Source organism: Haliotis rubra, unplaced genomic scaffold, assembly GCF_003918875.1.
Source record: "Haliotis rubra isolate DU_JTF1 unplaced genomic scaffold, ASM391887v1 Scf1207, whole genome shotgun sequence".
NCBI lineage: Eukaryota > Metazoa > Mollusca > Gastropoda > Lepetellida > Haliotidae > Haliotis > Haliotis rubra.
This window is the reverse complement of record NW_025765123.1, coordinates 33,351-56,047: the sequence shown is the minus strand read 5'-3', so window position 1 is coordinate 56,047 and position 22,697 is coordinate 33,351. Positions and strand designations below refer to the sequence as shown.

Below are 22,697 nucleotides of genomic sequence, written 5' to 3'. Positions count from 1 at the left end.
TCCTTCCCTTCCCTTCCCTCTCCGTCCCGTCCCGTCCGCCGCTCGTCCGTTCCGCCATCTTGAAAGGCGTCTACGCTCGCGAGATACCGCGAGACTCCACGAGATCTCGCGAGATCTCACGCGATCCCACCGGATGGAACGCCATCTTGAACCGCGTCCGCCATCTTGGCCCGGAGGTGACGTCATCGTCATGCGCGCGCAACCACCGGAACCGGACGTGACGCCATCGCGATGCGTGCGCACCCACCGGAACCGGAAGCACCGGAACCGGAACCCGAGTGATCTCCCCCTGACCGGAAGTGACTGATCCAAGATGGCGGCGCCCTATGGGCGCCGCCATCTTGAAAAAGGCGCCAGGGAGACGCTGCACACTACTGTAGTTTATTGTTGATAATACTGCCAAGATATTTGTGCTGTGTTACAATTTCGACAGATTCACTCTTGATTTCAACAGGTAAAATCCACAAGAAGTTCATTTGTTTTCACAACATTTGGCTTCGACAATCATTAGTGTATAGAATGAAAATCACGGGCAAATGACACAGCCCTGAGGTGCTCCAGTATTAGTGTACATCGTTGATGAGTTTGGCTGATTCACGTATTGGGATCGGTTAATCAAGAATTGCTCAGTCCACAGTGAAAGGAGGTGTCCACCGAAAATATCAGAGTATTTACCATGATCCTTTCAACACACTTCATGGCTAAGGACGTGAGGGCAACTGGTCGAAAGTCGTTCAATCCAGATGTGTTGCTTTTCTTAGGCTCGGGGATGACTTTTGAGGTTTTCCATATATTGGTACGAAAGTTGATAAAGTCGACTAACACATGGCCCAGCTGATCACAACATCATTGGAGGACAATTCCATCCAGTCCATCAGGTCCTGATGCTTTCTGTATATTCAGCTTGGAAAACTGGGTTTTGACTATCTCTGGTGCAATAGTGATAGCATCCTCGTTGTCCGGTATGATACCGTCTATGACAGTTTTGCGCTGGTCCGTGAAGTCAAAGGTATCGTCTGTTGAATAAAACTGGTTTAGATCTTCAGCGTACTTCCGGTCGTCTGCAACCTTGATATGTAATGACTTGTTCTGCAGACCGATCATGGTCTTCACGCCTTATCACGCCTGACGACTGTTGTCCTGGTAGAATTGTCGCTCCAATTTGTCCTTATAGTCTTCCTTACATTTCTTCATATCTTTGAATGGATGTCAGTTTGTTTTAACAATTCGTCCGTCACCCATGGTTTGTTGTTAGGATATATAGTTATTTCCTTCTTCGGTGTGATTGAGTCTACACAGAAAGTTATGTAATCAGTTATGGCACAGGGGTCAGATGAATTATCGAAAAATGCGTCCCAATCGTACATTCAAAACAACCCTGTAATTGCTTGATTCAATCCGTGTCAGTCTCTGTATATATACTGGAACAAGGTAAACACAGTTATAGTCTTACGAACAAAGAGGAGCTTTTGATTTCCGTGTGGAATCATCTTTAATATTGCCGTAGCATAAGTTTTCCGTTGGCGTGGGGGACATTTGACGTTTTGCTGATAGTGAGGCATAACTGTTCTTAGTGACACACCGTTAAAGTCGCCGAGCACAAGCTTAGGAGCGTCGGGTGAGCTTTTACACGTGATTGTAGATGATATCAGCTGCGTTGTTGTTGTTGTTGTTATTGTCAGCACTTGGTGGGATATATGTGAGAATCGTGAATATCTGCCCGAACTCACGGGCCGTAGTGACACAGAGAGTAGTTCAATGTCAGGAGTGAATATCTTCTTCAAAACTGTCGTTGCTGATGGTATCATTGAGCCGGATTTCAGTGAAACATAACAGGTAGCTGTATTTGCTTTGGGGATGACACCCTTCTTCTTGACGGTGAAACGTTTTACCACCCTTACACCCTGATCTACAAGCTCCGAGGCAATGTCCCCCTCGGACATATTACACAAACACCGTACCCTGGCTCAACAGGAACTCAGTGGCAAATGTTCTTACAGACAAACGATTTAGAGATTGCTGTCTCCTTGGAAATAGTGAGTGAGTGAGTTAAGATTTACTCTGGTTTTAGCAACATTCCAGCAGTATCACTGCGGGGGACACCAGAAATGGGTTTCAGTCATTGTAACCATGGGGGAAGGGGGGAGGAGGTCGAACCCGGGTCTTCTTCTTGACGAGCGAATGCTGTATAACACAAGGCTACACCACCGCCCGCTTTAGAAACAGGGGGTGGGGGTGGGGGAGGAGGTCGAACCCGGGTCTTCTTCTTAACGAGCGAATGCTGTATAACACAAGGCTACACCACCGCCCGCTTTAGAAATAGGGGTGGGGTAGGTGGGGAGGAGGTCGAACCCGGGTCTTCTTCTTGACGAGCGAATGCTTTATAACACAAGGCTACACCACCGCCCCGCTTTAGAAATAGCAGTCCCCTAGTTTAGCAGGTAAGTGGTCATATAAGCTTCAATCACAACAGATCTAACTCATGAATCAATGACTGTTTGAAGAACTATTGTCAGATGTGCGGTCAAGTTGGTCAATAGGTCTCGAGATGAACCAGCTTGCTGGAGTGGCATGATGAGAAGAAAATGACAAATAAATTGGAGATATACATTATATGGAGGTCAGCATCACTGGATTGGCCCATGAGCCACCGCCTTCTGGCTGAGGACGTCCTGTTAAAAAAGTTAAATAACATTTAGTTGCATATAATGCCAGTGGCAGGACCAATGCTAGATCCTTGTTCTTCCTGCTACCCGTCTAGGTGAAGTCAGGGTCGAAGTGTTGTGGTGTGAAAAAGGAACACTGTTCCTGGCTCCGATGCCCTCAACCACCAGAATATCATCCTTTCCCACGGCAAACAGGTTGCCCGATTTGGCCGCCTCTTACCACCAGCAATGGAGTGATGTGGACACATTCTACCACACAGGGGAAGAACTATTACCGCTACCAAGCACTTACAACGAGGATGTTGCTGTTCACGAGTGGCCATATCAGAAAGAAGCACACAATCTTGTCACAGTCAATCCATTATGCATGGCGGCCATCTTGGATTTTGTCGACCCCAAGTCTAATCACATTCTTTCCATCTTTCATGGTGGCTATTTAGGATTTCTTCCGGCCCACTAAGTCTTATCACCCATTTTCCATAATGGCCTCATATTACATTCGAATTTAAACTGTACACAAACATTTATTTAGCTTAATATTAGGAATCGCTGAGTGTGTCTGTTAAGGTGGAGATTGTATGTAGTTTAATGTCATGGTCTCATATGACGAAACGATGACTGAAGTCTGATGCAATTCCTTATTTGGAAGTGTACCTTGTGTAGACGAGTTCGTCAAGTCGAGTTGGTTCGTGTCAGCATAGAGCTGCACCTGGCTGACCCGCTGCCGTGCTGACGGAAGCACAATACATGTACGTGCAGCTACATGTATAACATTGCCATTGGATGAAGTCAGTCAACCCGTGTGTTCAGTACGCATGTCTTCTGTGATCAGTATAGAACTTCTGTACCATGGACCTCTTGATCTCAGCCATAGTGTATTGTATAGCTACACCACGGTCTGGAGCTGCCCTCGACAAGAACTCTCTGAATGATTGACTCTTTGCTACTTTAGCCGCGCCTACGTTTAACAAACAGAACTTTCTGTCTCCATTGGATGTAAACCTTCTGAAAGACAACAACCATTTGTAGATTCCGTTTACATTCCATCGGCAGCTTGTGAGAGAGTGATGGAATCGATTGTATCATCCCTTCAATTTCGTCAACTATTTGTGACAGTGTAATGTCGTCTATAGTATTATCTCACTCTGGACAAGACATGGGGGCAGTCCCAAACATGATTTTAAATTCAAATATCCCGCGCAGATTTCTAAATTTGAATGCAACATATGGGTACAAAAGCAGTTACTTCATCCGATCACTCGAGCTTGGTCCAAATACATGACGCCGGTAGCCAGGCCGTGATGTATTTGGGCCAAGCTCTCGTATTATACTGAAGTAAATACTCCCTAACATTCAACACACGGTATATGTATATGTAAACAGTTTCAGGGAGTATGTGTAAAAAAACTCTCCTAAAACCAGGGAATATGTATAATTCTTGAAAATTTTAGTCATTATGTATATTCCCTGAGTGAATCAGACTTTACACATATTCCCTGATTATACATTTTCCCTGTAAAATATACACGTATACAGTAATATGTTGGATATAAAGTATAGGATGGATGTGGTCCTCAATAAACTGATGCCTATGACGTCACTTTGCTAGAAACCTCGGATGTGTTTGTCACTTGTATTTCTGAATCCCATTTGAGCTCAAATCTGAAAGGAAGCTGTTTTATCAGACATGTGCTCAATGACACAGAAGTGGATAACTCATGCCGGCATCTTCAGGAAAGGTTAAAATCTGAAGGTTTTATAACTTGCATGCAACATCACCTTGACAGCAGATACAGACCTAACATAACCACCTCATTCCAACCCCTCTTAACACAATACAAGAGGTTTGGAGAAAACTACATATGGTACAAAACCTCCTCTTGCTACCTATAATGTTACCAATAGATAATCAAACACAAATTCTGTAAACAGTACTTTCCTTAAAAAAATATCACAGGAGGCATTGTTTAATTCAATTCGACAAAAACCAAAAGAAACGACTACAAAAGAAACACGCTTAAAACGATTATTGGGCTGATATATCACTTGATGAAAAATGGGGTATTCCGATAATGTGGCACCGAAACACATTCCAGACCAGGGAATATCCGAGATACTGTTTCCATGTACACATCATCTATACTTGTGTATTGACCTGCATTGGTAATCGATATTTTACATCTTCCAAACACAATAACCAATCCAAGTGGTTGTTAAGTGGCTATACGTGGTTTGTGTGTGACACGTCATCGCCGTGAAAAATAAGCAGCTTTTATCAAATCGATGGTCTTCAACATTAAAACGATATGAAATAAAACCTGAAAATCTAGTTGTTTACATATTGAATTAATTTATAAAATGAAACATTTGTAAGTTGAATTAAGACTGGATTCCCTGAGTTGTGTGATTTAGTCGGCCGTACAGCTAGCCCTGATGTATGCCACCGTTATGCTGTACACGTGACACCAAGATCGGGTCCACGTCAGCCTGGACACCGGGTGTTGACAGCAGCTCATCTGGACATGCATATCTGAGATGTAATGTGAGATGAGACGTCATAACTAATGTGCAAACGTAAAAAATATCTCATCTTTGGGAAAAATACTTGACTGGATAAGCGCCCAAATTAATCGTCGGGCATATTATTACTTACGGATTAAAATACATGAGTACAAGAGTGTTCGGTTGATCCTGGTACAGTCAGGTAGGCTAGGCTCCTCATCAGCAGGGAGGTGGGGTAGCCTAGTGGTTAAAGCGTTCGCTCGTCACGCTGAAGACCCGGGTTCGATTCCCCACATGGGTACAATGTGTGAAGCCCATTTCTGGTGTCCCCCGCCGTGATGTTGCTGGAATATTGCTAAAAGCGGCGTAAAACCACACTCACTCACTCACTCCTCATCAGCACACGGCTGTTGCCCTCTTTACACCAGCATCGACCAGCGAAGGGACATTACCCCAGGACGTGCTACCCAGTGGAAACCCCACCAACTTTCCGGAGAATGTTTTGGACTCCCCAATACTGCGGCAGATCTATCAGTTCATTGTCTGGTTTGTTGTGTTTATCCGTCATGTGAACATAAATGCAGGTTATATCGCAACTATTAGCATAATAGAAACACCGTCTATACTTATATCAGCGATCCGCTTCAGAATTCATGGTAGGAAGACTTGAGAGTATTGATGCGCCTTGTGTGGAATATCAAGATAGTCACTTCTGCAAACAACAGTAACCGCAGGTTGATCAGCTCAGGATGGAATTGGATTACAGACCCCCAGGAAGACTCTATGTTAGTTGCTAGTTCCATTACAAACAAGTTGAACAACAGAGAAATGTTAAAGATATTACATAATCTATAAACACGTTCCGTAATTTAGGTCTATATACTAGGTCATGCTTTCTTAAAGTCATGCTTTCGTGGGGCGGTTGGGTAGCCTAATGGTTAAAGCGTTTGCTCGTCACGCCGAAGACCCGGGTTCGAATCCCCACATGGGTACAATGTGTGAAGCCCATTTCTGGTGTCCCTCGGCGTGATGTTGCTGGAATATTGCTAAAAGCGGCTTAAAACCGAACTCAGTCAGTCAGTCATGCTTTCGTAATTGCATATATTTCCCTGTCTCTTAAACCCGTTACGTTGGACGACTGCTTGTAAAGTATATATCATCAAACCTCAATGGTACTCAAGCCTTAAAGACACCTGCTTGTAAAGTATATATCATCAAACCTCAATGGTACTCAAGCCTTAAAGACACCTGCTTGAGTTGTACAGTATATCCACTACTGTTGTCCCAGTAACTCACCTTCTGCCCAGTACTGCTGCAGGAACCATGATACCTAACAGTGTAGTCCCTCTGTAGTTGTTCGCCAGCAAGTATCGCCTTTATGTGCCTGGTATAAGAAATGCCAGTACACCTGCAGGCTAAGCAGTAGATAATTACAGATTCCTTTATGACACAACACAGTATTTTGCAAGTTTGAAGAATTCTGCAATGCCGAAAGCATGTGATTTTCATTTCTGCTATAGCTTGTAATATTTCCTCTTTAGATCGGACAGTCTGGTGCACCTAATGTTATGTTACATTATGGCTGTACCTATCGGTTTCTCTGGTAGTGACACCATCACCGTCATTCTCATCCAGATCTCCAGGAATGTCAAACAGACTTTTAAAATGACCTCTTTGATTGACATTCTAGAAATTTGATTGGCATTCTAAAATTATCCTCATTCTTCAGACGTTTAAAATGTTTAAAATCTGCAAATATATTTGAAGTCGTAGGTTGTTTTAGAGTTCCCCAAATCGTTTGACATCCGACATAGTCTTTCATATTCTCAGAGTAACATGCTGGTGGACATGTTTCGTTGACTGCTAATGAAAGACTATCACTGCACCGTCTTTATCATTTAACATTTAAGGAGCAAGTATTGGGGTTCAGGAGCGAGCATTGTGGTTCAGGGGCGAGCATTGTGGTTTAGGAGCGAGCATTGTGGTTCAGGAGCGAGTATTGTGGTTCAGGAGCGAGCATTGTGGTTCAGGAGCGAGCATTGTGGTTCAGGAGCGAGCATTGTGGTTTAGGAGCGAGCATTGGGGTTTAGGAGCGAGTATTGTGTTTCAGGAGCGAGCATTGTGGTTCAGGAGCGAGTAGTGTTGTTCAGGAGCGAGCATTGGGGTTCAGGAGCGCGCATTGTGGTTTAGGAGCGAGCATTGTGGTTCAGGAGCGAGCATTGTGGTTTAGGAGCGAGCATTGTGGTTCAGGAGCGAGCATTGTGGTTTAGGAGCAAGTATTGGGGTTCAATGGAGATGGTGTTGGCTCTGTGCTTCATATAAGGCCATGCATATGATTCCAAGCAGGAGTAGTTCAAACATATTCTTTTTCAACTTTTACGAATCGAGTACATTTCAGCACACAATAACAACTTTCTCAGGTGCGACCGTGTCACGTGATTGCAGTACATCCTTCTACTAACGGCTCACCTTTATCGTTGTTTGTTACAGGCAATTAACCACAATCCATTATTCCTACTCCGTCGTTGAACTATTAAATAATTTTCCCTGTTGTAAGTTGTACAACATATTTTCAAAAGCGGTGTTCATGAATTTACCTAGACTCTTATTGTTTGGAAGAACGGTTTCCTAGATGTATACACTACACGATACAAGAAAACCTTTTACAAGTTGGACGAACATGAACCCATCACGCGCTTTATGGGTAAAAGTTTCCTTTCTATTGTCCTTCGTGACGTGTCAGGGCTAATTCAGGTTCCTTCGTCAGGTTAGATAAACAAGAAGTTGCTTAAAAACAGTGCCTTGGGGTATTTTATGACATAAACGCAAAACCAGTGTTGCAGTGATGTAATTGCTACGTTGTCCAAGGTTGTAAGGGCCTTAGTGTCTGTTTAGTGAAACTACAAACACTGGGTGTTACGTTCGACATATCAGTTGGTTGCAGAAGATAAACACGGTTGCACGATCGATGAAGGTGAGGAGGTACCCAGGACACCGTGGAAGTGCTACCTTGCACAAGTGTCATGATGTGTGGTTCACCTTTGTTATGTCCATCGTGAAATGGTTCAGGTTCACCATACTTAGAAACTTTGACGAGCACCTTTTGATGTACGCAGATCGGCGTATCAAAGGCAAACATTTCTCTCAATATGGCATTTGAAAAGCAAAACTATAACTTTACATCCAGTAGATCCACCCTTTGTGTATGTAAAGGTTATCTACGCTACACAAAAACACCCTTTCATCAAGTAAGTGTGAGGGCAGAATGTGTCCTGCAAAGCGTTGAAATTTTCCAAGCCATACTCTATGCCTTTTCCTCTCTGCCTTGAACAAGGGATGGCCTTAAAAGTCGGGCCGGGCCGGGCCAAGGCGGGCCAAATCTATTATTGGCTAATAAACCAATTAACGAAAACCATGCCTACAATTAATTAATGCAACATGCACTCGGGATAATAATGATCAATCGGAAGCCACAAACGCGTACCATAATAACTTTATTACGAGTAAATCGGCTAAAACCCAGGAAGACGAGAAGCCTGTGAACTGGCTGACCGACGTTACATCTAAAAGTGGAATCGTTAAACGAAACGGGATTTAAAACGTATAAATACTTCAGCCGATTCCGATACACATTTCCGTCGGCCCGAAAATGTTTAAACATCTATATCCAATCACATACCACCCCATAAATTCACTATTCGTCGTATTTAAAGCATGACCACATTTAAATCATACGATCTCTTCCCCACACTCTCAACACTCTCGGCCACAATTTTCCGCCCGGCTTGGCTCGAGCCGTCAAAAGCAACTGAAACGTAACGCACGTATCTTGAATTGTGTTTAAATCCATAGACTGGTATTATATCTACCTGAATATTGCTTTGTAATGTTATAAAATGCAACATGTAAAGAAAACTGCTCCGTTAAAGTGAAGCCCTTTTCTCTCCCCAAACACAACATAGCCTCAATCAAAAGTGTTTAGTCGCTGTTCAGCTCGGCTTGGCCCGTGCTGTCAAAAGCACCTTAAACCTCACACATATATCCTGATTTGTGTTTAAATCCATGGATTACTGTTATATCTACCTAAATATCACTTCACAGAGTCTCAAAGCGTTGTATTTGAAGCAAACACCTTGCTCAAAATGAAGCTGTCTTTTCTATGCATTCTCAACAAAGACACAGTATCACAAGCTTTCGGTCCGGCTTGGCCCGGGCGCTCAAACGCACCTTATACCTCACAGATGTATCTAGAAATGTGTTTAAATCCATAGATTGGTATTATATCTATCTAAATATCACTTTGTAATGTTATCAAATGCAACATGTAAAGATAACTGGTTCTTTAAAGTGAAGCCCTTTCCTCTCTCCATTATCAACATAGCCTCAATCAAAAGTGTTTAGTCTCTGTTCAGCCCGACTTGGCCCGTGCTGTCAAAAACAAACTTAACCTCACACATGTATCTTGAAATGTGTTTATATCCATAGATTAGTGTTATATCTACCTAAATATCACTTCATGGAGTCTCAAAGCGTAGTATTCGAAGCAAACACCTTGCTTAAAATGAAGCTGTCTTTTCTATGCATTCTCAACAAAGACACAGTATCACAAGCTTTCGGTCCGGCTTGGCCCGGGCGCTCAAACGCACCTCATACCTCACAGATGTATCTTGAAATGTGTTTAAATCCATAGATTGGTATTGGAGAGAAAAGGGCTTCTCTTTAACATGTGGCATTTTGTAACATCACACAGTGATATTTAGGTAGATATAATACTAATCTATGGAATTAAACACAAATCAGGATACATGTGTGAGGTTTAAGGTGTTTTTGTGAGCCCGGGCCAAGACGGACCGATAGCATGTTATACTATGTGGTTGTCGAGAATGTATAGAAATTAGGGCTTCACTTTAAGCAACATGTTTGCTTCAAATACAACGCTTTGAGACTTTATAAAGACGCATTTAGGTAGATATAACTCTATTCTATAGATATAGACACAAATCAGTATACATGTGTGAGGTTTAAGCTGTTTCTGACAGACCGGACCAAGTCGGGCCGAACAGCGACTTAACACTTTTGGTTGAGGCTATGTTGTGTTTGGGGAGAGAAAAGGGCTTCGCTTTAACGGAGCAGGTTTCTTTACATGTGGCATTTTGTAACATCACACAGTGATATTTAGGTAGATATAATACTAATCTATGGAATTAAACACAAATCAGGACATATGTGTGGGGTTAAGGTTGTTTTTGAGAGCCCGAGCCAAGCCGGACCGAAAGCATGACTGTGATACTGTGTGGTTGTTGAGAATGTATAGAAACTAGGGCTTCACTTTAAGCAACATGTTTGCTTCAAATACAACGCTTTGAGACTCTATAAAGACGTATTTAGGTAGATATAACTCTATTCTAGAGATATAGACACAAATCAGTATACATGTGTGAGATTTAAGCTGTTTCTCACAGCCCGGACCAAGTCGGGCCGAACAGCGACTTAACACTTTTGATTGAGGCTATGTTGTGTTTTGGGAGAGAAAAGGGCTTCGCTTTAACGCAGCAGGTTTCTTTACATGTGGCATTTTGTAACATCACACAGTGATATTTAGGTAGATATAATACTAATCTATGGATTTAAACTCAAATCAGGATACATGTGTTCGGTGAAAGTTGTTTTTGAAAGCCCGAGCCAAGGCTGACCGAACGCTTGTGATACAGTGTCTTTGTTGAGAATATGTAGAAATGAGAGCTTCACTTTAAGCAACGTTTTTGCTTCAAATACTACGCTTTGAGACTCTGTAAAGTGGTATGTAGGTACATATATTACTAATCTATGGATATAAACACATTTCAAGATACACGTGTGAGGTTTAGGTTGTTTTTGACAGCACGGGCCAAGTCGGGCCGAGCAGAGACTAAACACTTTTGATTGCGGATTTTGTTTTCCGAGGACTTTTTTCCCCTAAATTGTTGGGAATGGAGAGAGAAAGGGGCTTAACTTTTACTTTACTTTATGAAGTGGTATTTAGGTAGATAGAATTCCATTTTGTGTTTCATGTGTATAAGTAAATATAAGCATATGCATACGCGCTGGCTATCTGATTTGGACTGGTATTGTTTACAATGAAAACACATAAGAATATTTGTGTTTGTTAATGCATACTTTGTTTGATCCTTAATAACATATAACAAAATGTTGTGATTTCAAATATTTCTTTTAATATACATAATCATGTCATATTTGCCCACTGACACTCGCCGATATCCACATCTCTTTAACATAAACATCCTGTGCTCATTCAGCATGAGACAATAAAGGTTAATTAGGGAACCCCAATATCTTAATTAAGGAAAGAAAAGCAGTTAAAACACTGTCACTTCCTGCCCAGGACCCCAGGATGTCACACGATAAGAGAAGTAAGCAACCTTCCCCCCATAGACATATCAAGGAAAACACATAACAACAAGACGGTGTGTTTTCTACGGGAATCTCGGTATGTAGTCATTGTTGTTGTGTGGGTTTTTTCACCATTAACTATATATTTTCAATCAAGCTATGCATTTGTGAAGGCAGGAAAAGTATCGACCCAAATGTGCAGGTTTCGTTTTAATATTCTGCAATCCATTTTAAGTATTACCCGGTGGCCCGGCCCGGCCCGACTTTTCTTGGCCCGACTTTTAGGCCATCCCCTTGAACAAATGTTCACTATGGCCCAGGTGTAGGCCACTGAAATCAAATCAAATCATATAAAATATATTTATTGCATGTAAAGCCTCCGTCACACATACAAATGACCTACATAAAGTAGGTTTCACATATTCGGATATACACTATACATCTTTAACAGTTTGCATTTATAACATATATGACTAGTTTTCATATAACATATTCGTCTTCTTCTGAAGAGAGAAAATTACAAGCAGACACAGTATAATTGACAGATATCCTTTTGGTATATACTTGTTTCTCAAATCACAATAAAATGGAAATACACAAGTAAAATGAATTTCATTTTTAATAGCTGAATGTGCATAACCTCTTCGATCTTTCCATGGACATGTTGTTTCTTCCTTCATTTACCGACCCGTGAAGATCCGGGGTAGAATAGGTCTTCAGCAACCCATGTGCTTGCCATAAAAGGCGACTATGCTTGTCGTAAGAGGCGACTAACGGAATCGGGTGGTCAGTTTCGCTGACTTGGTTGACACATGTCATCGGTTCCCAATTGCGCAGATCGATGCTCATGCTGTTGATCACTGGATTGTCTGGTCCAGACTCGATTATTTACAGACCGCCGCCATATAGCTGGGATATTGCTGAGTGCGGCGTAAAACTAAACTCACTCACTCACTCCTTCATTTACCATGAGATCTAACAATACAAGTCCATATTGATTATATGGACGTCTAAGGGGATTTGGATGTTAATATAAACAGGAATTTTTCTGGTTGAAGTAGACTCTTAGTTCAATACAAGTCATATCTTGAACTATTTTCTTGAGTGGAATGCCATTCTTGGTACAAAATATTTATAGATCGCTCACTAAATTGTTTCAAACATAAGTGAGTGAGTGAGTGAGTGAGTTAAAATTTACAGTCACATGGGCAGTATTGTCTCTATAAACCGCCGTGTTTGATGTACGTGAGATGAGAGAAGCATGGACTTCTGCGGTATTCAACACTAACGTAATTACAGACAACTCACCAGCAATTTGTAAAAGGTAAAGAGGTCAAAGTTCAGCAGCTGCAGCCTGAACCCTGTTAAAGTTAAATATACATACGATCAATATAGAACAGAGGGATGCTGGGTGCATGTAGTGGGACAATATATCTGTAAGGTAATGTCCACTTCCTCCAGACCTGTGACTTCGTAGCTCCAAATGAAGTACGTCTGCATTGTGCACACTTTCATTGTGCAAACGTCCACGTCGCATGTGTTGTTTCTCAATCAAAGTGGTCGCTTATCAAATGTATGAGACTGGTAGACTACGTCTAAATCTTCAGCACACAGGTCTTGGAGGGATGTTTCGGGTACAGGACTGTTACGCACGAATGGATGGGTCCCACTTTTACCATTGTCCTTGCATAAATGACTAAAACAAACACGCAAATCGCCACTGAAAATGGAGGAACCTGACCTTTTTGTTGAACACACATTTTGTAGTGCTGACAACTACGGTCGTATGAAATTATCACTATTAAAGACGACATACAATCCTCAAGAAATCGCATACGTATCAATAACCCAGTACTATGTATCGCCGGCAATACAGAGTGGGTCTGGTTGTCGCGGTGGCAGGTTTACAGTCAGTGATGTATCGCCGGCCATACAGAGTGGGTCTGGTTGTCGCAGGGGCAGGTTTACAGTCAGTGATGTATCGCCGTCCATACAGAGTGGGTCTGGTTGTCGCGGTGGCAGGTTTACAGTCAGTGATGACAACTAGTAGTCTAGGTGACATACCAACATGACAACTAGTAGTCTGGGTGACATACCAACATGACAACTAGTAGTCTAAGTGACATAACAACATGACAACTGGTAGTCTAGGTGACATACCAACATGACAACTGGTAGTCTAGGTGACATACCAACATGACAACTAGTAGTCTAAGTGACATACCAACATGACAACTAGTAGTCTGGGTGACATACCAACATGACAACTAGTAGTCTGGGTGACATACCAACATGACAACTGGTAGTCTAGGTGACATACCAACATGACAACTAGTAGTCTGGGTGACATACCAACATGACAACTAGTAGTCTGGGTGACATACCAACATGACAACTGGTAGTCTAGGTGACATACCAACATGACAACTGGTAGTCTGGGTGACATACCAACATGACAACTAGTAGTCTGGGTGACATACCAACATGACAACTAGTAGTCTGGGTGACATACCAACATGACAACTGGTAGTCCAGGTGACATACCAACATGACAACTAGTAGTCTAGGTGACATACCAACATGACAACTAGTAGTCTAGGTGACATACCAACATGACAACTAGTAGTCTAGGTGACATACCAACATGACAACTAGTAGTCTAGGTGACATAACAACATGACAACTGGTAGTCTAGGTGACATACCAACATGACAACTGGTAGTCTAGGTGACATACCAACATGACAACTAGTAGTCTAAGTGACATACCAACATGACAACTAGTAGTCTGGGTGACATACCAACATGACAACTAGTAGTCTGGGTGACATACCAACATGACAACTGGTAGTCTAGGTGACATACCAACATGACAACTAGTAGTCTGGGTGACATACCAACATGACAACTAGTAGTCTGGGTGACATAACAACATGACAACTGGTAGTCTAGGTGACATACCAACATGACAACTGGTAGTCTAGGTGACATACCAACATGACAACTGGTAGTCTGGGTGACATACCAACATGACAACTAGTAGTCTAGGTGACATAACAACATGACAACTAGTAGTCTAGGTGACATACCAACATGACAACTGGTAGTCTGGGTGACATACCAACATGACAACTAGTAGTCTGGGTGACATACCAACATGACAACTAGTAGTCTGGGTGACATACCAACATGACAACTGGTAGTCTAGGTGACATACCAACATGACAACTAGTAGTCTAGGTGACATACCAACATGACAACTAGTAGTCTAGGTGACATACCAACATGACAACTAGTAGTCTAGGTGACATACCAACATGACAACTAGTAGTCTAGGTGACATACCAACATGACAACTAGTAGTCTAGGTGACATACCAACATGACAACTAGTAGTCTGGGTGACATAACAACATGACAACTAGTAGTCTAGGTGACATACCAACATGACAACTAGTAGTCTAGGTGACATACCAAAATGACAACTAGTAGTCTAGGTGACATACCAACATGACAACTGGTAGTCTAGGTGACATACCAACATGACAACTGGTAGTCTAGGTGACATACCAACATGACAACTAGTAGTCTGGGTGACATACCAACATGACAACTAGTAGTCTAGGTGACATAACAACATGACAACTGGTAGTCTAGGTGACATACCAACATGACAACTAGTAGTCTAGGTGACATACCAACATGACAACTAGTAGTCTATTGACGTACCAACATGACAACTAGTATTCTAGGTGACATACCAACATGACAACTAGTAGTCTAGGTGACATACCAACATGACAACTAGTGGTCTAGGTGACATAACAACATGACAACTAGTAGTCTATTGACGTACCAACATGACAACTAGTATTCTAGGTGACATACCAACATGACAACTGGTAGTCTAGGTGACATACCAACATGACAACTGGTAGTCTAGGTGACATACCAACATGACAACTAGTAGTCTGGGTGACATACCAACATGACAACTAGTAGTCTAGGTGACATAACAACATGACAACTGGTAGTCTAGGTGACATACCAACATGACAACTAGTAGTCTAGGTGACATACCAACATGACAACTAGTAGTCTATTGACATACCAACATGACAACTAGTAGTCTGGGTGACATACCAACATGACAACTAGTAGTCTAGGTGACATACCAACATGACAACTAGTAGTCTAGGTGACATACCAACATGACAACTAGTAGTCTAGGTGACATAACAACATGACAACTAGTAGTCTATTGACGTACCAACATGACAACTAGTAGTCTAGGTGACATACCAACATGACAACTAGTATTCTAGGTGACATACCAACATGACAACTAGTAGTCTAGGTGACATACCAAAATGACAACTAGTAGTCTATTGACGTACCAACATGACAACTAGTAGTCTGGGTGACATACCAACATGACAACTAGTAGTCTAGGTGACATACCAACATGACAACTAGTAGTCTAGGTGACATACCAACATGACAACTGGTAGTCTATTGACGTACCAACATGACAACTAGTAGTCTAGGTGACATACCAACATGACAACTGGTAGTCTATTGACATACCCAAATGACAACTAGTAGTCTAGATGATATACCAAAATGACAACTAGTAGTCTGGGTGACATACCAAAATGACAACTAATAGTCTAGGTGATATACCAAAATGACAACTAGTAGTCTAGGTGACATACCAAAATGACAACTAGTAGTCTAGGTGACATACCAAAATGACAACTGGTAGTCTATTGACATACCAAAATGACAACTGGTAGTCTGGGTGACATACCAAAATGACAACTGGTAGTCTATTGACGTACCAAAAATGACAACTGGTAGTCGTGATGACATACCAAAATGACAACTAGTAGTCTGGGTGACATACCAAAATGACAACTGGTAGTCTAGGTGACATACTAAAATGACAACTGGTAGTCTCGAGATCGCAATACCTCCCTACTTATATGACTAAAAATACGATTTGCACCACACCGTGACGTGTTTTAAATTACTCTTGAAATGGTCCATGTGAATCTCTCATCAAGTGGATTGTATTCCTATATTCCGACCAACAGTAGGGGCACAAATATCCGAACGCTGCGAGCTCTCAGTTTTGAGATTTCTCTGTACCACTCACAGAAGGACATAGGAATATATATAGGAATATAGTACAGTTCTTTTATTGACGAGGTTAAAATACTTATGTAATTATTCAAGCATTTCCTAGACACACATTTGACATTTTCTTAACAATTTTACTGACTTACATTGTTATTGTTGCTGTCTGTGAAGAGATTATATGATACATAAACGATAGCAAAACAAAAGTAATAACATATATACTCACACGCAAAAGAAACGCAAGTTTCTTACTCAAAGGAAGAATTAAACTCAGACGTCTAAAATTATAACAACGTTGGTAAATAATGATGGTTGATGGTGTTGTTAACACTTTCTGTTGCGTTTTGCAAAGCCAGTGTGGGAACAGAAGAAAAAAGACGAATCGCCAGAACGCACCGCTTCAATGCCGATGTGAGCATCATACACACTTTCCTCATGCAATCAAACATGCACGAGTTGTTACCATCTTCAGTGGGTATCAACTTGAGAGGAACCAGGCTATCTGACGGTGGGAAGCTGGAGAGTCTGTCCAAGATGTTGCCCGTCACTTTAATATCAACATAACCACGATCTACCGTCTCCAGTATCGACACAACACAACGCAGACTACAGATGATCTTCCCCGAAGCGGCCGACCTAGGGTCACCACCCCTTGACAAGATCGACACATTACACGTCAACACCAGCGAGATCCTTTCCTGACAGCAAGCCAGACTGCTCGAGACACCATAGGAACGCATAATCGACGCATCAGCCGTGACACTGTCATCCGACGTCATCATTCCAACAACCTACGATGTTGCCGACCAGCACGTCGTCCTGTCCTCCAACCACGGCATCGACAAGCACGACTTCAGTGGGCACAGGGTCATCAAAACTGGCGTCAGCGTGAATGGAGACGTGTCATATTCTCTGATGAGAGTCGGTTTTGTGTGTCCCATGCAGATGGAAGGGTCAGAGTTTGGCGACGTCAAGGAGATCGTTTTGCTGACAGAAATGTTTTGGAAAGGGATGCATGGGGTGGACCTAGTGTCATGATTTGGGCCGGAATTGGACCAATGTGCTTCCAGAATGTGGGTCAAGGTCGAGGACATGGGGTCACAACTCAGCGTTACATTGACCAAGTCATCAGACCCCACTGTTGCGGTCAAATGCTTTAGCTATATTTAGATTGAGATCATGTGATCTAGGATAAGTCACATGACTGTAAAAAAGGGGAGATAACTTGGTTACAGAGGCATGCAATGTTGTACAGTTTCAGTGTTGCAATGCGTTTTTTCAACCGGCAACAGCAGAAGTGTCAGAAAACAGTGTACTGGGATAACACAGAATAAAGGTTTGCTGTGTTGGAACCGTGGGAGTTGTTAATCGATGCAGGCATTTGCAGCGGTGACAAAGTGGACTGCACATGCAGTTTGACAGCGCACGTGGTGTTAAGTTAAGTTTGATATTTCGCATTCTAACTTCGGATATTATAATGACAGTTAATAATTTTGAAAGAACAATGGATATTGCTGTGGAATATTGACTTAAAGTGACTTTATCTGTATCTTCACACTTCGCACGTGAATTTCGTGCCTTTGACCGGAAGTGACAGCAAGAGGTTTGTTTACAAAGTGGCAAGCACGTTTCAAATTTAAATATTTTTGTCTCGCCGCGCACAAGTTTTTCAACAGTTTTATGCAGAAATTAGCAGTTTTGAATGCGACATTTACCTATTTTGTGAATAACTGTATTGTTGACTGATAATTTGTGTCAACATGTCGTCTAAAGGTGCATATGCGCTACCAGAAAGGAACATTGAATGTAAGGAAGACGATATGTCAATCAGATCAAGGACTTTGTCAGAGAAAGGACGTTTGTATAAAATACAGAGATTGAAGGAAGAAAAGAGTAGACTCTGTTGGAATGTAACAAAAGAAAAGAGCATTATTGAATATTTGCTGAAGAGTAATGTTGAAGTGTCAGATATCCAGGAACATTATGATAGATGGAAGGATAAATACAGTGCTTTTCTTCAGTCATATGATTCATATTGCGATATGCTTACACCAGAAGTTGTTGATGCAGATGTTCAGTCATGGTTTGCTATAAAAGACAGTATGTTTCGTAGTTTTAAGGCTGATATGGAAGTGTGGATAGAAGACAATTCACAGAGCCTTGAAAAGGTTGAGAAGGCTAGTGTAGCAAGCAGTCAAAGAAGTCTGAAAGCAAGAAATCTTCAGGTCAGGGTTCAAAAGATTCAGTTAGGAGTAGTGTGTCATCTGCAAGAATGAAGATGGTAGCCCAGCTGGCAGAGTTAAAGGCACGTTCACAGTGTCTTCAGCAGGACATGCCTTGGAGGAGGAAGAACAGCATCTAAAACAGAAGACAGAAAAGTTAGAGATGGAGACAGAATTGGCAGTTGCTAATGCTCAGGTAGAAGCACTTGAGGAATTGGAGATTACAGACAGTGTGAGTAAAATGAATCGCAACGAACAGTTGAACATGTTTAAGAGTGGTAAATCTATTCCTCCATCAGTACTATGTCCAGACTTGTGTACCGAATGTGCTTCAGACACAAGTGTTTAAAGATGTTCCACAGAATACAGAAAATGCCACCATGAAGATGGTCATTGAGAATCAGCGATTAGCTACATTACCAGAGCGTAAAGTTCCTGTGTTCAGAGAAGATCCTTTGGATTTTAAGACATTCATCATGGCATATGAACATTGCATAGGAAGTAAGACAGACAGTTTCAAAGATAGACTTTATTATCTGGAACAATATACAAGTGGAATGCCAGGGGGAATTGGTGCGTAGCTGTATTCACATGGAGCCTCAGCAAGGCTACACGAGAGCTAAACAGCTGCTTCAGACCAAGTTTGGAAATAAGTTTAAAGTAGCTACAGCATACACAGAGAAAGCTCTACAATGGCCGCATATAAAAGCTGAAGACACCCAGTTAACACAAAACATTTTCGAAACATTTTCATAAGGTTTCAAAATAGTTTTTCAAAAACATTTTCGTCAAAATGTTTTTGGAACGTTATAAAAATGTTTCACAACAAATCATAATGTTATTGAAATGTTTTCAAAATGTTATTCAAAAACGTCATGCTATAACATGGGTGAAACTATTTCATAACATGTCATTGAAATATTTTTAAAACGTTGCAGAAATGTTGTGCACTAACATGTTTGATGAAATATTGTCATCACGTTTTAAAAACATTGGGGACACATATGCCATATCATACAAATAATGACTAAATCTCTCAAAATGTTTTTGAAATGTTTTCAAAATGTTGTTAAAAACGTCATGCTATAACATGAGTGAAACTATTTCATAACATGTCATTGAAATATTTTTAAAGCGCTGCAGGAATGTTATGCAAGAACATGGTTAATGAAATATTGTCATCACGTTTTAAAAACATTGTGCACACATTTATGCCATATCATACAAACAGTGTGCGAAATAGCCACTGGCCCGGTAGCCCATGGCAAGTTAAAATCCAGTCGGGCCAGTAAATCTCCACAGTCAATGGCCTGACTGGCAAGTGAATTTTCATTGGATCATTTTGTAATTATATCACTCTCTCCGACTTGTTAATTTATAATACACTTTTGACTCATGCAAGATTATGGCCTGATAAAAATGTTCATCATATTAGCAGCTTAATGATGAAAGCCGTGCCATATCATACAAACAATTTGTAAATCTCTCAAGAATACTGAAAATGTTTTTGAAATGTTTTCAAAATGTTATTCAAAAACGTCATGATATAACATGGGTGAAACTATTTCACAACACATTAGTGAAATTTTTTAAAACGCTGCAGAAATTATGCAAGAACATAATCATACAAATAATGTGTGAATATCTCAAAAATACTGAAAATGTTTTTGAAATGTTTTCAAAATGTTGTTCAGAAACGTCATGCTGTAACATGGGTGAAACTATTTCATAACATATGATTGAAATGTTTTTAAAACATTGCAGAAATGTTGTGCAAGAACATGTTTAATTAAATATTGTTATCACGTTTTAATTACACTGTTTCTGTTGTAACGTTGGTGTGACATAAACAGTACAAACACTGCAATCAGAAACAATATCTCACTCACCCACGTTCTAATGTATGACTTGTCATTAAAGTGCTCTAAAACGTTCCTGAAATGTTTTAGCCGGATCAGTCATCACATTTAAAATGTTTGTTTTTTTATTATGACTTGTTCTTAAAAGGTTTTTGAAATGATATCACACCTACACGTTTTGATAACATTTTTAAAATGTTGCGACACAATGTTTTATTGTTACCGCGGGAAATGACATCGGAATGACGTCACCCTTCACGTCATAATTTTGCACCCGCCATCTTAGTGGAAGTTTTTTCAGGACCCTACCTTTTAGACGTAGATATCCGACGTGGAATCAACGTTGAAGTTTGACCTATTATCAACGTTGAAAAAAGGTTGTATATGAAAGTTTTTTAGACGTAGATATCCGACGTGGAATCAACGTTGAAGTTTGACATATTATTAACGTTGAAAATGGGTTGTTCCGTGGTTGTGTCTGGGAGGTATTACGCTTTCCTGTAAATAGACTCGCACTTCATCTTTAAACTACACTAAAGTAGCACCAAACTCATGCATCCAGCTAAAATACCCAAAAAAGCTACCTGCAATAAACAGTGTTCAAACATAAAATTGCAGTAAAAATATTTACCTGATAAAATACTTGGTTAAAATTCCACATTCAATATCATGTTCATTTAAGTTTTATGTCAGTTGGACGTATATTTCCAGTAAGAAGAAAAGAGTATTCCAAATTAAGAAAAACTATTTACTGTTGTATTGTTATCTTGAAAAGGTGGAAATTGTCCCGAGAAGACATTTTGTCTGAATTTCAGCTATTAGACAGACCCCTGAACAAACACAATGCAATTACTTTCACCATGAAAGGGATCCAAGATGAACAGGAACTATACCTGAAGACAGCACATAAAACCAGTCACTTTTTATGAAATCTTTATGAACACAAACGCACACAGAGAAACGTGGTTTAAAGCATAATGTAAAACATCACACATGACATAGTCTGTAGGTGATCTCTGTTGTGATAATAACACAATGTCATCTGCATATAGCATTAAACTGACATACAGCTTCTCTTCTTTCTGCCACTCCCTGCCTGGCGGTCAGGTAGATACTTCAGAAACGTTCCTAACTCTTTCTTGAAATTTACTTCGGATGCATTCCCATCTCATTCCCATGAGAAAGGACACATTCTGAAATTTTATATTTAAATACATGAATAATTTTATATGGAAGATATATTGTCTTAAATGATTCAAGTATTTGTTTAATCAATCACTTGACAGGTTCATTTCACTGCTGTAACTTGCCAGGTGAACATATGAACAGCATCAATACAAAATGTGACGAAAAATGTAAACAATTTATATTTTCAACTAAAGGAATGGAAGTTTTCTTAAACATTTTCAAAGAAAATCCTCAATTGCAAGTTGATTATTCAATTAGACTATGAATTAGGGTGAATTAGACGATGCTTTACTGTCATATATTATTTGCTATGGTCATGATGAAAATGCTGCATTTGGTAATAAAATTACCAGAGATGATTGAATACAACCTTGTATTCTTAAAAGAAAACTTGCCGTTTTGCCCATCAACATTCATTCTTGACATCAAATTGTTTGACATTGTCCTGCAAAACAATGGGAGATTGTTGTTATTCCGTCAGATTTAGTTTTCTTTAGAGATTCTTGGAAACGATTATTTCAAATTAAATAGGAGTTGTACTGATGTAGCAATTTTGCTAACAGGAGTCATAAATTGTAACAAAAGCCATTTACATTAAATGATAAGAAAACAATATGGGTGGTGGTTCACAGGTCAAAGAACAAGTCTATTGTGGGAGGTCTTCCAAAACCATTTATTCCCAAACACAAGGAAGTATGGATCATGGAGTTCTGAAAACAATAATGAGCTC

General features: G+C 40.7%; 1 long non-coding RNA gene across 1 annotated transcript; it reads left to right on the top strand.

The window, feature by feature from the left end:
• The first annotated feature begins 609 nt into the window (after nucleotides 1-609).
• On the top strand, nucleotides 610-17,748 carry LOC124264578. Its single transcript, XR_006895172.1, has 3 exons — nucleotides 610-646; nucleotides 3,330-3,342; nucleotides 17,586-17,748. It is a non-coding gene; the product is annotated as an uncharacterized LOC124264578 (long non-coding RNA).
• Nucleotides 17,749-22,697: the final 4,949 nt, after the last annotated feature.